Raw genomic sequence first — 23,299 nt, forward strand, 5'->3', positions numbered from 1 at the left:
TGGAGCAAACTTGGTAGCTGGAGAAGCATGTCTACGGGAAATCTGTTCCCATCCTGCAGTTACTTCCACACTGGAACAGCGTCATTGCAGATGGAAATTTATCCCTCCGAGAGCCCCATGGCACGGAGGATTTTATGAACGGTTAATAGGAACTGTAAAAGATCCTTGAGAAAATCTCTACACCGTCAGAAAATCAATCTTCAAGAACTCCAGACAGTAATCACGGAAATCGAATCAAGGGTGAATAACCGGCCGTTGACTTACTTGTCTGAGGATCCTACTCAACATGAGCCATTAAGTCCTGCCCACCTAATGTATGGAAGACTTCTGACTCCAGTACCATCTCTAGTGGATGATGAGATCAGAGATCCCTCATATGTGGGTCAGAGCGAGTTGGTTCAGGGGTATAAGTATCTGTCCAGCATAATCCAAAATGGAATGATGTTTGGACAAAAGAATATCTTACATCTCTACGAGAACATCACTATGGGGCCAATGTCCCACATAATATAGCTAATCTCCAACCTGGCGATATTGTCTTGGTAGACAGTGATGGCCCTAGGGCTGACTGGCCATTAGGTAAAGTTGTCTCAGTCCATCCAGATAGTCAGGGGATTTTGAGAATAGTCAAAATCCTGTCTAAAGGAACAACTTCCCTGAAGACATTGGACAAACTCATCCACATGGAATCAGTGAGCCAGCTGCAGTTAGATCCTGAGAGACCTCAAGAGACTCTAACTCCACAAGACCCACAGACTCCTAACAGACACAATCGTCCACAACGGACAGCAGCACAAAAGTGCAAGCAAAATTTGCACTTGTATTATCAATCCAATGGAGAGTAAATAAATACATATGGTTACTATTGTCCTAAGTATTGGACTCTGTGCCAGTTCTCTCCCTCTGGAAGATGTGGGAAATTTTTACCCACCATATCTAATAATCATCTAAGAAATGTATAATTTCTATATCATATCTAAATCATATCAAAATCATATCTAAATTGTATCAAATCATATTAGAATCATGAAAAATTCATTATATAGCTTGATCCTAGATGACAATGGCACCATGAACACGTACTCAACAGGGGCCCTTTTGATGCCTACGTGACTTTGTACATGATCTCTCAAGGATCCAGAAGCTTCTAGAAGGACTTCTTAATTAAAAAACTATTGGAACATTGATTCAACATCCGGTAGGATTAAAAATCGAATCCTTAATAAGAATCAGTGGTACTTTCAAATACTACTTATAATCTTTAAATCTTATATCTAATTATATTATAATCACATCTTATTTCAATCATAAGTCTAGACTGTAAAAAATAATCAATCAATATTCATTGAAGGCTACCGTGCTCAGAGAGCATGGCAGGGCGATGGGGGGAGTGAAGCGCCCACCAACAAGCCCAGCGGCACTCCGCGTTTGTTTACAAATGAGTGAACAAGTGACTGATCCTTAGCGAACATTACCAGCTCAAGGACACCTTATTTAACATTTTTATCGCCAGTGAACACTCTCTAGAACTGGGGGAGTACCTGGACAATATCTACAAGGAAAATCCTAGAACATTTATAAAATAAGAGTGTTTAGTGGAGATCACAGTGACGAGGTTTCCACCACCTTCATTCCTATTCTTTATCAAATATCATTCTTCTGCAACGCAGTTAAAGAAAAATCCAAGTAGCAACGCTACCAGATCATCATACAGCAACGCTGTAGCAAAATATCGTGCCTAAACTCAACAAGAGAGAGTTAATCAGTCTGGCAAACTTGTCAGACAGGCACCCCGACTGGCAGAGAAGTATATTGAGGGTTATTTGGTGTATGATTGGCCAATTGTATGCTTGTGTAACTTTAATATCCTATAAATCTGTCTGTTGGTTAAAAAGTGAGGCTAAGCCTCACATTTCAGTAAGTTTATTAAAATTGTAGTGTAGCTGTGAATCTTATCCAAGCACTGAACCTCATGAGTGTCCATTCTGTCAGAAAAGAATTCAGCCTCAATTAGTAAAAACCTCACAAGTGTCCACAGTCTTGGAAGAGATTCAGTCAAGCTAACTGTATAAAGTGAATATGTCTGCATATATATTTGAATATATAAATTAAGTTATCAATAGCTTGCTTAGTTAATTTTTAAGTTATCATATAAGTTCATTTAATTGAATATAATTTCTAGTACTAAGTTAATAGTATTAAGACTACATTTAAGGTCATTTATTTATACTTTTACAATTTAATTTGTTGTTTATAGTATAAGTACATATTGGCTGTTAAGTTATGGTACTAGGTTAGACTATGTATGTTTAAATCTCTGATTTAAACAGAGCCAGTGTTCAGTCAGATAACTGAATTTATTAAATCTTATCCTTGTATAAAATACAAGCTGATGTGAGATCCCTGTCTACAGGTGGACTGGAACTTCTATCAACTAAGTCATTCACCCCACCTGTCCCTTACAGCCCACAGTTTGTCATTAGGAAAAGAGGATCTAGGATTTACAACCCTAGCTAGAGATTTTAGTTGAATTAATTTGCAGACAGTAAATTTTTAATTTAGTTCAGTACAAGTCCCTGGTAGTCTCCTCTTATATCAATCCCAGCAGGTTTTTCCCACAGCATTTGCATTTCCAAGTGGTCAATGAATCACATTACAAGCTGCCTCTATACCTTATTTGTTAGGTTTATTCTATTTAAATTTGTGATTTCAATATGTAAATCGTGGTGTTTTTCCGTCTACTGTAGAGTTAGCCACATTTTCTCATAACAGAATCCTATATATTTTCTCATAAGATATTTAATTATAAATACCTGAATGTCTTATAATAAATAACTGACACTGGATACCTAACTTGTGATCGCGCTTCACTCCGTTAATTACACCTCTGCCTCTTGCACACTATTACGTGGGTTCTCAATGGTTAAAATAATCTGGCATTATTATCAGTGTTTTCATATGGAAAGATCAGAAACCTTTCATTCAGTGAGTGTGGCCTGAGTAGGCTTGGCTGATTTATATAAAGTATTTCCAGACAAGAGGTTTAATAATATAAGTGTATGTATGCCTTGTTTTGGACTTGAAATTAAGTATTAGAATAGTTGTAAGCAAGGTTTGTTATTAGTGCTAAATAATATGTAAAAATGACCTGAATATGCTTGATAGAGGTCATATATTCTGGATAATATATTATATATACTGTATGAACTCGATTATCCAGACTATATGGGAAGGACCCCTATCCAGTTAAGCCCGACATCCGGATTAGCCGAGTTTTACCGGGGAAGAAAAAAAATTAACATTCACAATCTTTATGTATCACAGCCAACGTGATTTGAATTTCCACACACACTATAATTAGTGTGTGGTGCTGGGTGGGTGGTGAGCTGGGTGGGTAGCTGCCTGGCAGGAAGGTGGGCAGGGCAAGTGGGTGGGCAGACAGGTGGGTGAGCTGGGTGGGTAGCTGCCTGGCAGGAAGGTGGGCAGGGCAAGTGGGCGGGCAGACAGGTGGGTGAGCTGGGTGGGTAGCTGCCTGGCAGGAAGGTGGGCAGGGCAAGTGGGTGGGCAGACAGGTGGGTGAGCGGGTGGGCTGGATGGCTGGCAGGAAGGTGGGCACGGCAAGTGGGTGGGCAGATGGGTGGGTGAGCGGGTGGGCTGGATGGCTGGCAGGAGAGTGGGCTGGATGAATGGATGGCAGGAAGAAGGGTTTGATGGTTGGCAGATGGGTGGAGGAGCAGGTTTGCAGGTGGGTGGACACCCATCACACCCGCTCCTATTACACCCACACCAGCCTCCCTGCTTGCCTACCCACCCCTCCCCCCTACCAGCCTCCCTGCTTGCCTACCCATCCCTCCCCCCTACCAGCCTCCCTGCTTGCCTACCCACCCCTCCCCCCTACCAGCCTCCCTGCTTGCCTACCCACCCCTCCCCCCTACCAGCCTCCCTGCTTGCCTACCCACCCCTCCCCCCTACCAGCCTCCCTGCTTGCCTACCCACCCCTCCCCCCTACCAGCCTCCCTGCTTGACTCCCTCCTTCCATCCCTCTCTGCTAGACAGGGTCCCTCCTTGCCCTCCTTACTCCTGCCCACCCTCCTTACTCCTGCCCACCCTCCTTACTCCTGCCCACCCTCCTTACTCCTGCCCACCCTCCTTACTCCTGCCCACCCTCCTTACTCCTGCCCACCTTCCTTACTCCTGCCCACCCTCCTTACTCCTGCCCACCCTCCTTACTCCTGCCCACCTTCCTTACTCCTGCCCACCCTCCTTACTCCTGCCCACCCTCCTTACTCCTGCCCACCCTCCTTACTCCTGCCCACCTTCCTTACTCCTGCCCACCTTCCTTACTCCTGCCCACCCTCCTTACTCCTGCCCACCCTCCTTACTCCTGCCCACCTTCCTTACTCCTGCCCACCCTCCTTACTCCTGCCCACCCTCCTTACTCCTGCCCACCTTCCTTACTCCTGCCCACCCTCCTTACTCCTGCCCACCCTCCTTACTCCTGCCCACCCTCCTTACTCCTGCCCACCCTCCTTACTCCTGCCCACCCTCCTTACTCCTGCCCACCTTCCTTACTCCTGCCCACCCTCCTTACTCCTGCCCACCCTCCTTACTCCTGCCCACCTTCCTTACTCCTGCCCACCCTCCTTACTCCTGCCCACCCTCCTTACTCCTGCCCACCTTCCTTACTCCTGCCCACCCTCCTTACTCCTGCCCACCCTCCTTACTCCTGCCCACCCTCCTTACTCCTGCCCACCTTCCTTACTCCTGCCCACCTTCCTTACTCCTGCCCACCCTCCTTACTCCTGCCCACCCTCCTTACTCCTGCCCACCTTCCTTACTCCTGCCCACCCTCCTTACTCCTGCCCACCCTCCTTACTCCTGCCCACCTTCCTTACTCCTGCCCACCCTCCTTACTCCTGCCCACCCTCCTTACTCCTGCCCACCCTCCTTACTCCTGCCCACCCTCCTTACTCCTGCCCACCCTCCTTACTCCTGCCCACCTTCCTTACTCCTGCCCACCCTCCTTACTCCTGCCCACCCTCCTTACTCCTGCCCACCTTCCTTACTCCTGCCCACCCTCCTTACTCCTGCCCACCCTCCTTACTCCTGCCCACCCTCCTTACTCCTGCCCACCTTCCTTACTCCTGCCCACCCTCCTTACTCCTGCCCACCCTCCTTACTCCTGCCCACCCTCCTTACTCCTACCAGCTCTTCTTAAACTTGCTCGCACTCTCAACTTCCGCTCAAAGTACAATACCTAAAATTTCGTTTATAATTTTTCTAAACATTTACTATGTTTTGGTGGGAAAAATTTAGTCATAGAAACCTTAAATTTGTTTTATTTTGCCTTAATAGGTAATACTGCTTCCAGTCTCTGCTCGGCTACCCAGGACGATAGCCAACACAACTTCTGCCCATTAATGATGGTAAGGACAATTTTATTCTTACTGTACTACCAGTGTGTGTGTTTATCATGTTGATGTCAATAACCAGTGATTGTGAGTGTATTAATCAAGATATTTTCATTAACTAGTGTATTAATGTTGGTGTTGTCATTTACCAGTGATGGCGAGTGTATTAATTATATTGTCATTACCCAGTGATGGTGAGTGTATTAACCCTCAGAACTGCACATAGCACCTTGACCGTTTAACAGCACAAATTGTTTGTATACACTTTTGGTCTAACTGCCTGCACATCGTACATTGTATATATACATGTTGAAGTACCGTGTAAGATTTAAAAGTATTAAACACAGGGTTCACGCGGCTACACAGGGTTCACGCGGCTACACAGGGTTCACGCGGCTACACAGGGTTCAAGCGGCTACACAGGGTTCACGCGGCTACACAGGGTTCACACAGCTACACAGGGTTCACACAGCTACACAGGGTTCACGCGGCTACACAGGGTTCACACAGCTACACAGGGTTCACACAGCTACACAGGGTTCACACAGCTACACAGGGTTCACACAGCTACGCAGGGTTCACACAGCTACACAGGGTTCACGCGGCTACACAGGGTTCACGCGGCTACACAGGGTTCACGCGGTTACATAGGGTTCACGCAGATACACAGGGTTCACGCGGCTACACAGGGTTCACACAGCTACACAGGGTTCACGCGGCTACACAGGGTTCACGCGGCTACACAGGGTTCACGCGGCTACACAGGGTTCACACAGCTACACAGGGTTCACGCGGCTACACAGGGTTCACACAGCTACACAGGGTTCACACAGCTACACAGGGTTCACGCGGCTACACAGGGTTCACACAGCTACACAGGGTTCACACAGCTACACAGGGTTCACACAGCTACACAGGGTTCACGCGGCTACACAGGGATCACGCAGCTACACAGGGTTCACGCGGCTACACAGGGTTCACACAGCTACACAGGGTTCACACAGCTACACAGGGTTCACGAGGCTACACAGGGTTCACACAGCTACACAGGGTTCACACAGCTACACAGGGTTCACGCGGCTACACAGGGTTCACACAGCAACACAGGGTTCACATAGCTACACAGGGTTCACACAGCTACACAGGGTTCACGCGGCTACACAGGGTTCACGCGGCTACACAGGGTTCACGCGGCTACACAGGGTTCACACAGCTACACAGGGTTCACACAGCTACACAGGGTTCACGCGGCTACACAGGGTTCACACAGCTACACAGGGTTCACACAGCTACACAGGGTTCACGCGGCTACACTGGGTTCACACAGCTACACAGGGTTCACACAGCTACACAGGGTTCACACAGCTACACAAGGTTCACGGGGCTACAAAGGGTTCACGCGGCTACACAGGGTTCACACAGCTACACAGGGTTCACGCGGCTACACAGGGTTCACACAGCTACACAGGGTTCACACAGCTACACAGGGTTCACGTGGCTACACAGGGTTCACACAGCTACACAGGGTTCACACAGCTACACAGGGGTCACGCGGCTACACAGGGTTCACACAGCTACACAGGGTTCACACAGCTACACAGGGTTCACGCAGCTACACAGGGTTCACACAGCTACACAGGGTTCACACAGCTACACAGGGTTCACACAGCTACACAAGGTTCACGGGGCTACAAAGGGTTCACGCAGCTACACAGGTTTCACGCGGCTACACAGGGTTCACGCGGCTACACAGGGTTCACGCGGCTACACAGGGTTCACGCGGCTACACAGGGTTCACGCGGCTACACAGGGTTCACGCGGCTACACAGGGTTCACACAGCTAAACAGGGTATTCGTTTGCCTTGTTCGGGTAGAATGTAGACACAGTAGTCGCTTCTGTTTATATTTATTGAGTGAGGCAACAAGGTATATATCTTGCCAACCGAGGTCCACCTTACTCTGGGTCTGAGAGAGAACTGCGGCTGCTGGGAGCATGCTTGATGCTCCTCTGTCTGGCATGACGTCAGAAGCCTACTCGCCTGTGATTGGTTACATTTCAACTGACAGAATTTGAGTATAACACCGCTCGGACACGCTACCAAGTCGACAAGCTCTGGCTAGCTATATAGTTACAATGATACTGAAAGGACCTCGGTGGCATTCAATAATGGCTTACATGTGAAATTTGCATAATAAAACATTGAAAGAAGATCAGGTGTGCGTAATACTAACAACTCGGCATATATGCACCAAAAAAAAATTCATCATAATAGGTGAAAATCATGGTAACAATGCTTTGACTAAACCAGAGTATTAAGAACATGTGTATGTCTACTGATCAGATATGAACAATACAACTCAAGGTATTGCCTAAACAAAATTATTAACATGTGTCAATGGCATGTGCTTGAAAACCATACAAAATTAAACAATTATTACATTAATGGAACAAAGTTCTGACCTAACAACCACAATTGAATTTCAAGATAGATAATGATTTTTTTTTTTTCTATTTTTTTTTTTCTGAAATAATACAATATATTTACAAGACCAATGTACAATATATATAATGTGCAATATATTTACAAGCATATACAAGACCTGGATCAAGAAGACTAACATCTGCGTGATAGCAGTCAGGATTCACTGGTCACAATGTGGTTGCTAGAACAATAATAACTCTTATGACAAGCACTGTAAAAATACAAATGGTAGTAGACTTAACAATGGCATCTAATTCATAACAAAATAAAGTTGAGAAAAACTATACATTATATATAATGGTAATAATAAGACACATGTGGTAGAAATACTGCAAATGACGTTTTTTTTTTTTTTTTGTTTTTTTTTTCAAAACAAACAGAATAACTGCAGAGTGCATTCAATTATAAATTCTGCGGATATCTACACCTAGCTCATCCAGAGCACTATACAACTCTGGCTCTGACTGAAGGTCCGGAACAGATGAAACTTCATGTGACAAACTATCATCTTGAGAGATATCCTCATTAACATCTAGCCAATGGACATGTGGGGAGTGCACGGTTGAAACGAGAGGTCTAGATCTAAGATTATAATTGCTAGTATGGGGTTGCTGAACATCCAGTGGTCTGTCAACCACAGAAGGTGGTGTCTGAGTAGGAGTATCTGTCTGGGTAAGTTCATTGTCATCTTCCTCATCAGTCTCGTCAACAGTCATTTTAGCTAACTTCATGTGGTCTAAATGCTCATTTATATACTCTCCTGTTAACAAGTTCTTAAGTCTGTATTTGTTACCTTTAATAAGCTCGATTACCTTATATGGACCCAAAAATTTCTTAGTTAACTTGTACATAGGACCAGACCTGTGTTGGTTAAGTATCATTACTACAGATCCAATAGTTATTTTACTGGGTTTAGCTCGTGCATTCCTTGCTAGAGTGAACTCGGCTGTTGCTTTGGACAGTTGTTCTCGTATTTTCTTGAATACTAGTTGCATTTGTCTACGCTTCACTTGAACAAAATCATCTACGTTATATAAGGGAGTAGGAGGTACGTTAATCAATTCATTAGGGAGGATCTTATCTGTACCATAAAGAATAGCGTGAGGTGTGTCACCAGTAGAAACATTAATTGAAGAATTTATAGCACACTGAATTAAGGGTATAAAATCATCCCAATTGTTGTTATCAAAATTCAACGTGACTCTCAAGGCATCTAACACTTTCCTGTTAGTACGTTCAGCTAGTCCATTACTTGCCGGATGATAAGGCATAATACTACATTTTTTGATGTTATATAAATCACACAAGCTAGTTAGAATACTATTACTGAATTCTGGTCCATTATCTGAAAGGATTACTTTAGGCATACTATAGCTACAAATTATTTGGTCATGGAATGCGCTGGCTATGGTTTCTGCTGTTTTGTTCGGGATAGGAACTAGTTCGCAAAACCGTGAAAAATTATCGACCATTACAAGCAAATGTTTGTTCCCTTTCTCTGTTTCCGCAAAATTTGTCAATAAATCCATCGATATTCGTTCCCAAGGAGCTTTAGTTGCTGGGTACACCTGAATTGGATTAGGTCCTGAAACATGTCCCTTGTGCTGTAAACAAGTTAAACATCTGTCAACATAATGAGCAATCTCCTTAGCCATTTTTGGCCAAAAATATTTCAATCGACCTTGTTGGAGTGTACGATCCTTTCCTGGATGTGCACTTGCAGGAGCATCATGGATAATTTTTAACACAGTTGGTACCAAGACAGCTGGAACAACTAACTGACAACATTTCCTCGGGGCTGTCCCTAGCTTTACTACTCTACACAGTAAATTGTCTAACATAACTAATTCTTTCAATGGTACTGGCGGTTTATGAATCGGGCGAGTGTCTTGCTTAGTCAAAAATTTAATGACGGGTGCCCATATGGGGTCTTGTCTTTGTTCCATTTCTACTACTGTAGCATCTAATGCTGGGTAATTTAACTGAATCGCAGCTACGTGTCGAGAAAACGCATCGGCTACAACATTTTGCTTTCCTGGAATATATCCAAATGTGGGATTGAATTCTTGAATTGTGAGCAAATATCTAGCAAACTTTCCAACTGGATTCTTATTTTTGAACAAGGGAATTAATGGTTGGTGATCTGTAAGAACATGAACTGGGTAATTATAAATTGTATCCTTGAAATGTTTAAGTGCCCAAACAACTGCCAAGGCTTCTCGTTCTGTTGCACTATAATTTTTCTCTTCTTTAGATAATGTGCGGCTAGCATAAGCTATTGCGTGATCTCTGTGACCTTCTGTTTGAAGTAATGCAGCACCTAAACCTATGTCACTAGCATCTGTAACCAACGTAAAAGGTTTAGAAAAATCTGGGTACCTAAGGACAGGTGACGAAATCAAGGCTGCTTTGAGTTTTTTGAATGATTGATCCTGGGCCTCTCCCCAAACAAAGGGTTCATCTTTTCTTTGCAACTTGTAAAGCGGAGCGGCTATAATAGAGAATCCAGCAATAAATGAACGATAAAATCCTACAAGACCTGTGAACTGTCTTACGGCTTCTGCGGTACGAGGTGTTGGAAAATCACGGGCAGCAATAATTTTTGATTCATTCAATGTAATACCTGAAGGTGTAACTGTATGACCTAGGAAATTAATCTTTTGCTTTAAAAATGAACATTTTGCAAGCTTTATTTTTAAATTAGCTTCAGCGAGCTTTGCAAGTACCTTTTCAAGGTTCTGGAAATGAGTCTGAACATCTTGCGACATGATTATGAGATCATCAAGGTAAACTAGAAGCGTACTTCCTATCAATCTACGAAATAGATTTGTCATGAGCCGTGAAAAGGTTATTGGACTACTACGCAAACCAAACGGCATTCTTTTGAAATGAAAATGACCATTGGGAGTACTAAAGGCTGTCAATTGTTTACTTTCCTCATCCAGGGGGATTTGCCAGAATCCCTGCAACAAATCTAACGTTGAGAATACTTTGTTTCGACCAATACTTTGCAACAAATCATTTAGAACTGGAAGTGGGAAACGATCAGGTATTGTTACTCTGTTAAGCTTGCGATAATCGATTACAGGTCTCCAAGTCCCATCTCGCTTTGGTACAAGAATCAATGGAGCGTTCCATAGCGAATTACTCGATTCAATTACATCACTCTGTAACATTTCTTCTACAAGTCTATCTGCTTCTGCTCTCTGAGAATGGGGAAGACGGTAAGCTGGTACATAAATAGGCGTAGTTCCTTGTTCAAGGGGAATTTTATGTGTAATGAGAGGAGTGAGACCTAATTTTTCTCCTGGTAGAGCAACAACAGCTCTATTCTTGTTCAAAATTTTCAAAAGCTGAGCCACAGAGTCAGGAAAATCAGTAGGACTGAGGTGTTGCGCTTGCACCTCTGGCTGAGATCCCTGTTCTCCTGGTGTGAGTGTACAAACAGTATGATCCATGGAGACATCATCCACAACTCGCACCGGTAACGAGTAATGGGCAAAATCTACAACATGGGTACCAGACTGGAGATGGATATCGGCATTACTTGTGCTTGCGATAAAAAGTGTGACAGTACCATCCTGCACTGTGTGCCAGGAGGGTTCAACAAATGTACCATTCACTTTACATGTTTCACTTTCCGCAATCACATCCGACAACTCAGGCACTCCCTGAACCTTAACTCTTATTCTGGTGAGAGAATGAGGGTGTAACACAGTGTCAGTAGCCGTGGAACCACTGACTTCAGAGATGGAAGCTGCCAGGCGAGCGAGACAACGAGAATCCGTTAGGGCGTCCCCTTCCAGAAAGTCCCGATACTCATTCTCCTTAACAACTGCACAACTACTATGCTTCAATCGAGTGCCTGTTTTCTCGGGTATGCTACCACGACAATGATCTGACAAACCTACGCTTGCAAGGCGGGTGTCAACAAAATTAACATAATCTGATTGAAGGTTGAACTCGTGGCCCTGTCGATACATGCTACACAAGGGTATGACATGGTCTTTGATACTTATGTTCCAACGATGGGGAAACAATGCAATATTTTCATCAATCATGGTGTACAGACCTAAGAGAATGTCTCCAGGAAAATGAATAATGTCAACAACTAAACATGTTATAGACAATGTGACATCATTGAACTTGAGTGGGAGGTCAATTTCACCCTGAACTTTTACTTTATTTCCTGAAATACCACTTAGAAAAGGTATGTGTGACTGTTTTAAAATAGTAGGGTGCGTACTTTCAATGTCTCTAAGAGCTGAGGGCTTGACAATATTAATTTTTGCACCTGAGTCAAGAAAAACTTTTAAAACTCTACCATGTACAATGGCTGAGACAAGGGGACCATCACTTGAGACTGGACAAGTTACTATTTTTGACTTATGTTGTCTGAGATATCTGTGTCTTGTTTGTGTCAAATTTACTGTGGATCCGTCAACATCTACAACTGGTCTAGAGTCAGTGTCCTCCTCTGTCAAGTGTCCAAATCTATTTTGGGTAGCTACTGAATACACAGGGAGGGCACTAGGATTGGCTAGCTTGAATTGGTTAGCGGATGGCCTTGGGGGTTTCCCGACGACATGGAGTGAACATTCTGAGCTCCAGCATTCTGTGACTGAGCATTATAATTTGAAGTTGCATTATAGCTGGGCTGGGAGTTGTAATTACGAGAGTTCTGATAATGTCTTGGACGCTGTGAGCCTCGCCAAGACTGACCATGGGAGTTATGAGGTGGAGATGTCCTTTGCCTAGCTCTACAATCCGCAGTGTGGTGACCAACTTGTTTATGGTACGTGCAATATGGAAGCCTAGAATGATTAGATTGATGAGGGGGCCGAGAGAATTGTCTAGAAGGTGATGATCTAGGGGCGGACCAACAGTCCCTTGCAAGGTGGTTACTCTTACCACAATGCCAACATGAGGGAGTGGATGGTTGGGGACTATGGCGTTTCGGCATTTTATGAGGCGGCGAATTTGACTGGGGGCTACGAGCATGGGTACGCTTCTGCGACCAAGAGTTTTGAGAATTTGTGGGAGGATGCTGAGAGCTTGTGACTACATTTACAGCATCAGAGGGTGGCAACAGTTGAGCACTTCGGGGAGCTAGTTTATCTGCGGCATTGTTAATAGCCTCAAATACTTCACCAATTTCATGTTTAACACCAAAATTTTGTTGCTCAACGATTGGTTTTGTATGCTCGGGGGCAAAATGCATTAAAGTACCAAATGCTATCATTTTGGCCATAGCCTCAGGGGACAGATTATTGTCTTTATCTAACCAAGTCGAATTATTCATAGCAGAAACTAAGGCATACAGATACTGATCGAGACGGCTAGTAAACGCATTAAACGATTCACCAGGCTGCATGGTGGCATTGGCAATTTTCTTGACTAACCTATATGGGTCAAGGTCTCCTTTATTAACAAAGCGACGGCGAAAGAAATCCTTAAATTCAGGCCAAGACTGGAGGCTAACAATGGCTTTCTCATCAACAACAAAACGTGCATCACCTTTGGTTGTGTCCATGGCTGACCGTGCAATTGCTAAGTATTCGGCATCAGTAGGCTTAGAAAAACGTGCAACTGTTTTCGCTTCAACCTTACTAAACCATGATTCTAATAAACGCGATTCCCCAGCAAAAAGAGGAATAGCCATTTCCTGAGCTGATCTCTGGCCATTGGGACGAGCAACTGTTCCCATTGATTCTGAAGGGGTTTCAACAGTGGTAGGCATTGTCACAGCCGTGGAAGTAATATTTGAACGCAGATTATAATTAAGTGCACCTGGCATCAGAAATAGTATACACAAAAATAAACACAAAAAAATATCAACTTGGCTAAAGTAAAAATGGCAGAAATAAAATTATTAAATTGGGCTAGGCAAGAAAATAATTAAGAACAAGCAAATTGTAAACTAATTTTAGCAATCTTTCATTAAAAAAATGACTGGAATTAGATGTATGTAAATTAATTAAACCAGACTAAGCACAGCAATTGAGAATATAAAAACTGGAAGTGCAATTGCAAAATTTCATTAAAAAGATTCAACACAACAAGTGGCAATGCAAGAAATATGGATGTAGCACATAAACTGGACACAGGAATGTATATAACTGCTATGGTAAAAATTTAAAATAAAATGCTTAAAGGATAAATTTCAAGTTAGGTCTGGAGAAATATAAAAAAAAATTTCTATGTTCTATTGTCTATGGAAATCTCAAAAACAAATTTCTATTATGCAAAATAAGCTGCTAGAAACAATTATTTCTTACTTCTCTCACCTTTGAATTCACTAATGACACTAGTAACAATTAATGAATAATGGAATCATATGCAGGGAATATTGAAATGTCTCAGAGAAACTGTGGGCCTCTGGAGTACTAAACCGGCTCCAATATTTAACAAGTCACTGAAAGATTAATTCATAAGATATTTTGGATATATTTACGTTAAACCTCATTAAATCATAGCACACGATATCTTAGCTCATATTTACTTAACTCAGGGCTGCAGGATTTGCAATATAACAGTGGCCAAAACGAAAAACGGTGACCAGACGTGTGAAGAGGACCATGTGAGGGCTTGTTTACAAACTGGCGCGATGGCAGCGCTCCTGGCGGCGGTGGCGCGAAACTCCGTGGAGACCCCCAAGCTGGGAATTGATGTTGGGAGCGCGAAGATAAACTCGGAGACGACGATATTGCGACGATGGCGGTGGAGAATACAATTTTCTAGGAGAAGTTCACACAAAACGATGTAGCAGGGGCTGGTGGCGAGGTGTGTGAGCTTGGGAGGGAGGCAGGGTGGCGACACTAGTCAAACAATTGTAGTCTTTTTTTTCACCAATTCCTCTTGAATAACTGTACAACACCCACAATAATCAGTTGATACTTGCGACGATGGCTGACCACGATTTCAGTAGCTTGAACACTCACAAAGCTTAGATACTGTCAGCTTGGGCGGCGGCGGTGGTGGGTGCAGGTGGTTCCCACGTGGTGGCGCGAGATTCAAAAATGGCTGGCGCGGAAGCTTCCTTCCTCCTCACTGATGAATGAGCGTTCTCACAGGAAAATATTGACCCTTACTTCTGAAACGTTGGCCTGGAGTAGTGGTTGATGGCAGGACCCCGGTCTGGCACAATATTTGATGCGTGGGTGGCAGGATGGCGGCTTATGGCGGTGGCGGTGGCGGCGGTTATGGCTGGTGTGGGAAATTTTTACCCACCATATCTAATAATCATCTAAGAAATGTATAATTTCTAAATCATATCAAAATCATATCTAAATTGTATCAAAATCATATAATGAATCTTTAAAGATTCATTATATAGCTTGATCCTGGATGACAATGGCACCATGAACACGTACGCAACAGGGGCCCTTTTGATGCCTACGTGACTTTGTACATGATTTCTCAAGGATCCAGAAGCTTCTAGAAGGACTTCTTAATTAAAAAACTATTGGAACATTGATTCAACTTCCGGTAGGATTAAAAATCGAATCCTTAATAAGAATCAGTGGTACTTTCAAATACTACTTATAATCTTTAAATCTTATATCTAATTATATTATAATCACATCTTATCTTAATCATAAGTCTAGACTGTAAAAATAATCAATCAATATTCATTGCAAGCTACCTCTCAAGGGAGAGGGGGAAGGCTCTCGGGGGGCGAGAAGCGCCCACGACGATGCCTCGGGGCACTCCGCGTTTGTTTACAAATGAGTGAACAAGTGACTGATCCTTAGCGAACATTACCAGCTCAAGGACACCTTATCTAATATTTTTTATCGCCAGTGAATACTCTCTAGAACTGGGGGAGTACCTGGACAATATCTACAAGGAAAATCCGTGAACATTCACATAAAATAGAGTGTATAGTGGAGATCAGTGACACGGTTTCCTCCACCTTCATTCATAAACTTTTATCTCGAATCATTCTTCTGCAACTGCAGGATAATCACGTAGCAACGCTACCAGATCATCATACAGCAACGCTGTAGCAAAATATCGTGCCTAAACTCAACAAGAGAGTTAATCAGTCTGGCAAACTTGTCAGACAGGCACCCCGACTGGCAGAGAAGTATATTGAAGGTTATTTGGTATATGATTGGCCAATTGTATGCTTGTGTAGCTTTAATATCCTATAAATCTGTCTGTTGGTTAAAAAGCGAGGCTAAGCCTCACATATCGGTACGTTTATTAAAATTGTAGTGTAGCTGTGAATCTTATCCAAGCACTGAACCTCATGAGTGTCCATTCTGTCAGAAAAGAATTCAGCCTCAATAAGTAAAAACCTCACAAGTGTCCATAGCGTGGGAAGAGATTCACTCAAGCTAACTGTATCATATAAATTGAATATGTCTGCATATATTTGAATATATAAATTATCAATAGCTTGCTTAGTTATTTATAAGTTATCATATAAGTCCATTTAATTGAATATAATTTCTAGTACTTACTCAACAGTATTTAGACTACATTTAAGGTCATTTATTATACTTTTACAATTTAATTTGTTGTTTATAGTATAAGTACATATTGGCTGTTAAGTTATGGTGCTAGGTTAGACTATGTATGTTTAAATCTCTGATTTAAACAGAGCCAGTGTTCAGTCAGATAACTGAATTTATCAAATCTTATCCTTGTATAAAATACAAGCTGATGTGAGATCCCTGTCTACAGGTGGATTGGAACTTCTATCAACTAAGTCATTCACCCCACCTGTCCCTTACAGCCCACAATCTGTCATTAGGAAAAGAGGATCTAGGATTTACAACCCTAGCTAGAGATTTTAATTGAATTAATTTGCAGACAGTAAATTTTTAATTTAGTTCAGTACAAGTCCCTGGTAGTCTCCTCTTATATCAATCCCAGCAGGTTTTTCCCACATTAATGGTCCTTCGAACCGGATAATAATGGTCCTTTGTACCTAGATATTTATGATCATTTGTTTACCGAATATTTCAGTGCCAAATAGATAAGAAACTTCTTGATTTTGCATTGGAATAATTCTTACATATTCTAGCCTAACCTAGCTATCAGCCAATATTTATCATAGCTATATATCTAAGTAAACATATTGTTTGCAGTGGCTTAAGCCACCATATCCATTAACTAGTAAGCATTCATAACAAACTGATACTGTTTTGTGTTAAGAAACCACAGTAATTAAGTATATCAGTGTCACAGACACAACTGCATCTTAATCATAAATTACCAATTATCTACCTCATTGTGGTAACATTACATATATATTTAAGTGTATTATCTAGCATTATCTCTAATCTACTGATTTTCAGAGCTGCTCATTACATAATATTCTTTAAAAAAGTGTTATCATCACTGTAAGAGCATCATTACAATCTATCTATAATCAACTATATCATACCCTATTCCAGGTAAAACCAGTAGACATTCTACTGTATTTTATCTAACAATTATTATGGTAACAGATTTTGTAATAACTTTGCAAAAATAGTGCCATTTACTATTTTTAAAAAATTATTACAAGATTTACCAACTTGGTGCATTCGTGCATTCGGGTCACAAATCAAATTATTACAATACTTTTGATAATTGAACACCTGCTACAACCAGATTCCAGGGAGGAAATGAAGGACGATCTTTGGAATCATTACCTAAGTAGACAGGAAAGCTCATTTATCAAAATACATTAACATCATACATATTTATCAGAAAAAAGAGAAAAATCTCGGAATCTCCAAAACTCGGAAAAGGTCAAAATGACTAACAGTGTTCCACCAGCAGCTGAAACAGAAAAGAAAAGGACACAAAGTGTCTAAAAAAATCACTTGAATCTACAGCCTACAGACCATTTAAATCAGGTGATAGACAAATGTCATCATCACTTGACTACAATAGTCTACAATTGGGGATTAAGACCAATCTTAATCTCACATCACAATCTGAAAGGCTAACAGCCCATTGACAATGTCAATACAAATATTATCATCCATCTAAGATAACTATCTTAATCCAAGAATATAGTCTTGATCACCTAATCTCATGCTTTCACTGGAGTGAAAGCAGCCTCAGAAAATCTGAAATTAATCAAGCATCTCAAAGAGACTTACTTAATAGAAAAGGCAAAGCCGAGAAAAAAAAAGAAAAAGCAAAATGCTTCATCACATCATGAATAATGTAGATACACATTATTACAGATACAATTCATCCTTTAAGGAAATCCTTGGAGGAGTACAAGTGTTACATGCTTGTATGACCTACTTGCATGTAATTACTTACCTACAAGTTTTACATACTTGTAACAACATCTTATCACAAAGCCAAATCTTTGATGGACTTCGAGCTTACGTACAAAGATTACGAAGCCGAGGAAAACTTAGATCTCAAGAAAAAATCCACAAAGGTGAATCCACGGACAAAAGCAAAAATGTCCAGAATGGCAGTCAAAAATCAAGGCAACAAAATTCCTCTTCTGCAAAGTGGAAAAAGAATAATGTTGGCTCTTATGCTATATCCCCCACAGTTAACAGAACTGTAGGAAACCAAGCTCCTAAGACAGATAAGACAAAAGGAGCTACAAGTGCCCCAAAATGTTTATTCTGTCAAGAAGCACATACCATTTATCAATGCACAGTTTATGTAGGCCGTGCCAGTCGAATCGATCGACTGAAATCTCTGAACAGGTGCATCCGTTGTCTACGGAAGCACGATACTAGTGAGTGTATCACTCAATTGCAGAACTGCCAATATTGTCATAAAAGTGTACATCACACAGCACTCTGTGGTGATATTAACACTCAATCCAGATCACAGACTTCCAATAATCAACATGCATCTCAGGCAAAGCCCAAAGATGATAATACCACAACAGCCGTACAATTCTGTACAGTAATGAGCAATGTCAACGACTTGGATACAGAAATTGTTACAACAGCCATATTGCCTACTGCACAGCTAGAACTATGCAATCAAGGAATTTGTATTCCAACTAGAGGCTTTTTTGATCAAGGGTCACAGAAAACCTTTATCAGTAAAAAGATGGCAGAAGATTTACAACTTAAATCTTCAAAGCAAGTATCTACATCTATATCAGGGTTTTTTACTAATTCTGGTCGTAGAACCTTTCCAGTAGTAAAACTCAATGTCTGTCTAGGTACATCCCAAAGGACAGTAGAAGCCATAGTAGTTGATAAAATTCCTACTGAAATGGAAGTGACTGGTCTGACAGCCACAATTAAATTCCTAAAAGAAAAAGGAATCCAATTAGCAGATCCTCTACTTGATTCTGACTACATAGGAGATATCGGAATCCTGATTGGAGCTGACTACTATCATCGATTCATTCTGGGATCAGAAGAATCTATGGGTATGAATATACTCAAATCAGCAGGAGGCATATTGATGACAGGACCTATACTAGATCTTGAACCTTCAACTCCTGAAAAATCACATCATACAGAAACTGTAATAGTGGCATGACTAGGCAAAGAACAGTCACCACTTAAAATCCCCCACATGATTGATGATGGATTAGAATCTGTACCTCAATTGTGGGAACTTGATGCCATAGGAATAATTCCTGAACAACCAAGTCCTGATGATGTCTGTGCATATAATCAATACTTAGAAACTGTACAGTACTATGATGGACAGTACTGGGTAAGGCTACCATGGAAAATCAACCATAAAACCTTACCTACCAATTATCACATGGCTTATAGTCAATTTAAATCGCAACTAGCAAAGCTAAGAAAAAGGCCTGAGCATTTAAAACTCTATCATGAGATTATTGCTCAACAATTAAAGAATAAATTCATCGAAGTCGTGAAACATGACAATACGCAAACAGGCCATTTTTTACCACACATGGCTGTAATGAGAGAATCAAAAACAACTCCTTTACGGATAGTTTTTAATTGTAGCTCTAAATCTGGACCCCAAGGAACCAGTCTAAATGATTGTTTGCAAACAGGTCCAAGTCTAACTCAGAAATTGTATGACATACTGTTGAAGTTTAGACTTAACAAATATGCGTATTCAGCAGATATAAGTAAGGCCTTTCTAAGAGTTGGCTTACAAGAAGAAGATAGAGACTTCACTAAGTTTCTATGGGTAGAGAACCCAGAAGATGTCAATAGTCCAGTAGTGACTTTCAGATTCTCATCAGTTCTTTTTGGCGCGACAAGCAGTCCATTTCTATTGCAAGCAACTCTAGATACTCATCTGAAGAAATCATCAAGTCCCTGTAAGACTGAAATCAGTCAAAATCTATATGTAGATAATTTTCAAGGGACAGTTAACAGTACTACTGAACTGTTACAATTATATCAAGAGGCCAACAAAGAGTTACAAGGTGCCAACATGCCACTACAATCTTGGGCTTCTAATAATGCAACATTGAATAATCAAATAGTAAGAGATTACCCTGAATATCACATACCAGAATCACAAAAGGTGTTAGGTATGGATTGGGATTTAATCTCGGACACAATATCGATCAAATCTGTGCCAGTAAATTACAACATCACTACAAAAAGGGATTTGCTTTCACAAGTTAGCAAAGTATTCGACCCACTTGGTCTACTAAATCCTTTGACTATCAAGTGGCGTTTATTGGTGCAACAAGCATGGAAGGCTAAGGTTGGTTGGGATGATCCACTACCAATCCAGTTACAAAAAGCTTGGATGGAAGTGGCTCAAGAACAAACTTTAGTTGAAAAGATAATCTTTCCGAGACACATAGTCGAGGAAAATGAAGAAGTATCACTACATGTATTCGCAGACTCGTCAGCCAAAGCTTTTGGAGCTTGTGCTTACTTAGTGACTTCTAATCAATCATATCTTATCACCTCTAAGGCCAGAGTCGCTCCATTAAAAAAGAGGACTTTGCCTCAGATGGAACTAACAGCACTGCTAACTGGAACACGCTTAGCAGTGCATATCAAACAAGTCTTGTCTACCATGAACATCAAAGATGTCATCATATGGTCTGACAATGAAGCTGTCTTACAATGGGTACGAAACGACAACTGTCCAACTCCATATGTAAAAAATCGCGTCTCGGAAATTAAAGAAATTTCCGCAGGCTTTCAATTGTTGCATGTACCAACAAAGGATAATCCAGCTGATCTCTTATCAAGAGGTATGACATTTAAACAGTTTGCAAAGGCAGATATTTGGTTTCATGGGCCTCGATGGTTAGTGAATGGTAGTTGGCCTGAACAAAAGCCACACGTCATTACGACACAAACCATAACTACCACCAGGCAGCAAGCTCAAATATCAGTCTTGGATTGTACTCGTTACTCCTCGCTCATCAAATTAATCAATGTAACACAGAACGTGTTTCATTATCTCAGGAAAAAAGGTATAAAATACACTTTTCCAGATGCACTTCTCTATTGGGTAAGACAAGCCCAGAGGGAAACTTATGGGAATAACTATGAAAATCTTCCGCATAAGTTAAAACACAATCTCGGTCTGTGGATAGACCAAGAAAATCACAACATTCTGCGTTGTGGAGGGAGACTTAAACACGCAGATATTAATCTAGATACCGTGCATCCATGGCTTTTACCAAAAAATCATTGGATCACAAGGTTGATTGTGTTGCATACACATCAACAAATCATCAAACATGGAGGAGTGTTAGACACACTCACACAAATCAGACAGCAGTACTGGATTCCTCAGGGAAGACAGTCAGTCAAATCAATCTTGAAGAATTGCATGATATGCCGAAGGTACGATGCAAGAACTTGCTCCTATCCAGGGCCACCACCCCTACCAAAGGAACGAGTGGTCCATCTACAACCTTTCGAAACGACAGGAGTAGATTATACAGGAGCAATATATCTAACAGGGACTGCAGATAAGCAACCTATCAAGGCATACATCTGTCTGTTCACCTGTGCTACCACCAGGGCAGTACATCTAGAGGTAACACCCGATATGACTGCTCAATCATTTATTCAAGCTTTCCGCAGATTCGCAGCACGCCGATCATGCCCTAAGCTGATGATTTCAGATAATGGAGCAAACTTGGTAGCTGGAGAAGCATGTCTACGGGAAATCTGTTCCCATCCTGCAGTTACTTCCACACTGGAACAGCGTCATTGCAGATGGAAATTTATCCCTCCGAGAGCCCCATGGCACGGAGGATTTTATGAACGGTTAATAGGAACTGTAAAAAGATCCTTGAGAAAATCTCTACACCGTCAGAAAATCAATCTTCAAGAACTCCAGACAGTAATCACGGAAATAGAATCAAGGGTGAATAACCGGCCGTTGACTTACTTGTCTGAGGATCCTACTCAACATGAGCCATTAAGTCCTGCCCACCTAATGTATGGAAGACTTCTGACTCCAGTACCATCTCTAGTGGATGATGAGATCAGAGATCCCTCATATGTGGGTCAGAGCGAGTTGGTTCAGGGGTATAAGTATCTGTCCAGCATAATCCAAAAATGGAATGATGTTTGGACAAAAGAATATCTTACATCTCTACGAGAACATCACTATGGGGCCAATGTCCCACATAATATAGCTAATCTCCAACCTGGCGATATTGTCTTGGTAGACAGTGATGGCCCTAGGGCTGACTGGCCATTAGGTAAAGTTGTCTCAGTCCATCCAGATAGTCAGGGGATTTTGAGAATAGTCAAAATCCTGTCTAAAGGAACAACTTCCCTGAAGACATTGGACAAACTCATCCACATGGAACCAGTGAGCCAGCTGCAGTTAGATCCTGAGAGACCTCAAGACACTCTAACTCCACAAGACCCACAGACTCCTAACAGACACAATCGTCCACAACGGACAGCAGCACAAAAGTGCAAGCAAAATTTGCACTTGTATTATCAATCCAATGGAGAGTAAATAAATACATATGGTTACTATTGTCCTAAGTATTGGACTCTGTGCCAGTTCTCTCCCTCTGGAAGATGTGGGAAATTTTTACCCACCATATCTAATAATCATCTAAGAAATGTATAATTTCTAAATCATATCAAAATCATATCTAAATTGTATCAAAATCATATAATGAATCTTTAAAGATTCATTATATAACTTGATCCTGGATGACAATGGCACCATGAACACGTACGCAACAGGGGCCCTTTTGATGCCTACGTGACTTTGTACATGATTTCTCAAGGATCCAGAAGCTTCTAGAAGGACTTCTTAATTAAAAAACTATTGGAACATTGATTCAACTTCCGGTAGGATTAAAAATCGAATCCTTAATAAGAATCAGTGGTACTTTCAAATACTACTTATAATCTTTAAATCTTATATCTAATTATATTATAATCACATCTTATCTTAATCATAAGTCTAGACTGTAAAAATAATCAATCAATATTCATTGCAAGCTACCTCTCAAGGGAGAGGGGGAAGGCTCTCGGGGGG

At 41.6% G+C, this 23,299-nt stretch overlaps 1 protein-coding gene across 1 annotated transcript in view; it reads left to right on the forward strand.

Annotated features, from left to right (window-relative positions):
• Positions 1 to 564: 564 nt before the first annotated feature.
• LOC123752090 (tripartite motif-containing protein 5-like) overlaps positions 565 to 23,299 on the forward strand; it is a 548,342-nt gene continuing 525,607 nt past the window's right edge. Inside the window, exons 1-2 of the mRNA XM_069337043.1 lie at positions 565 to 1,917; positions 5,356 to 5,426. The gene's annotated coding sequence lies outside the window, so the exon portion shown is untranslated. The remainder of the gene's footprint in view (positions 1,918 to 5,355; positions 5,427 to 23,299) is intronic.

Source organism: Procambarus clarkii, chromosome 37 (genome assembly GCF_040958095.1).
Source record: "Procambarus clarkii isolate CNS0578487 chromosome 37, FALCON_Pclarkii_2.0, whole genome shotgun sequence".
Taxonomy (NCBI): Eukaryota; Metazoa; Arthropoda; class Malacostraca; order Decapoda; family Cambaridae; genus Procambarus; species Procambarus clarkii.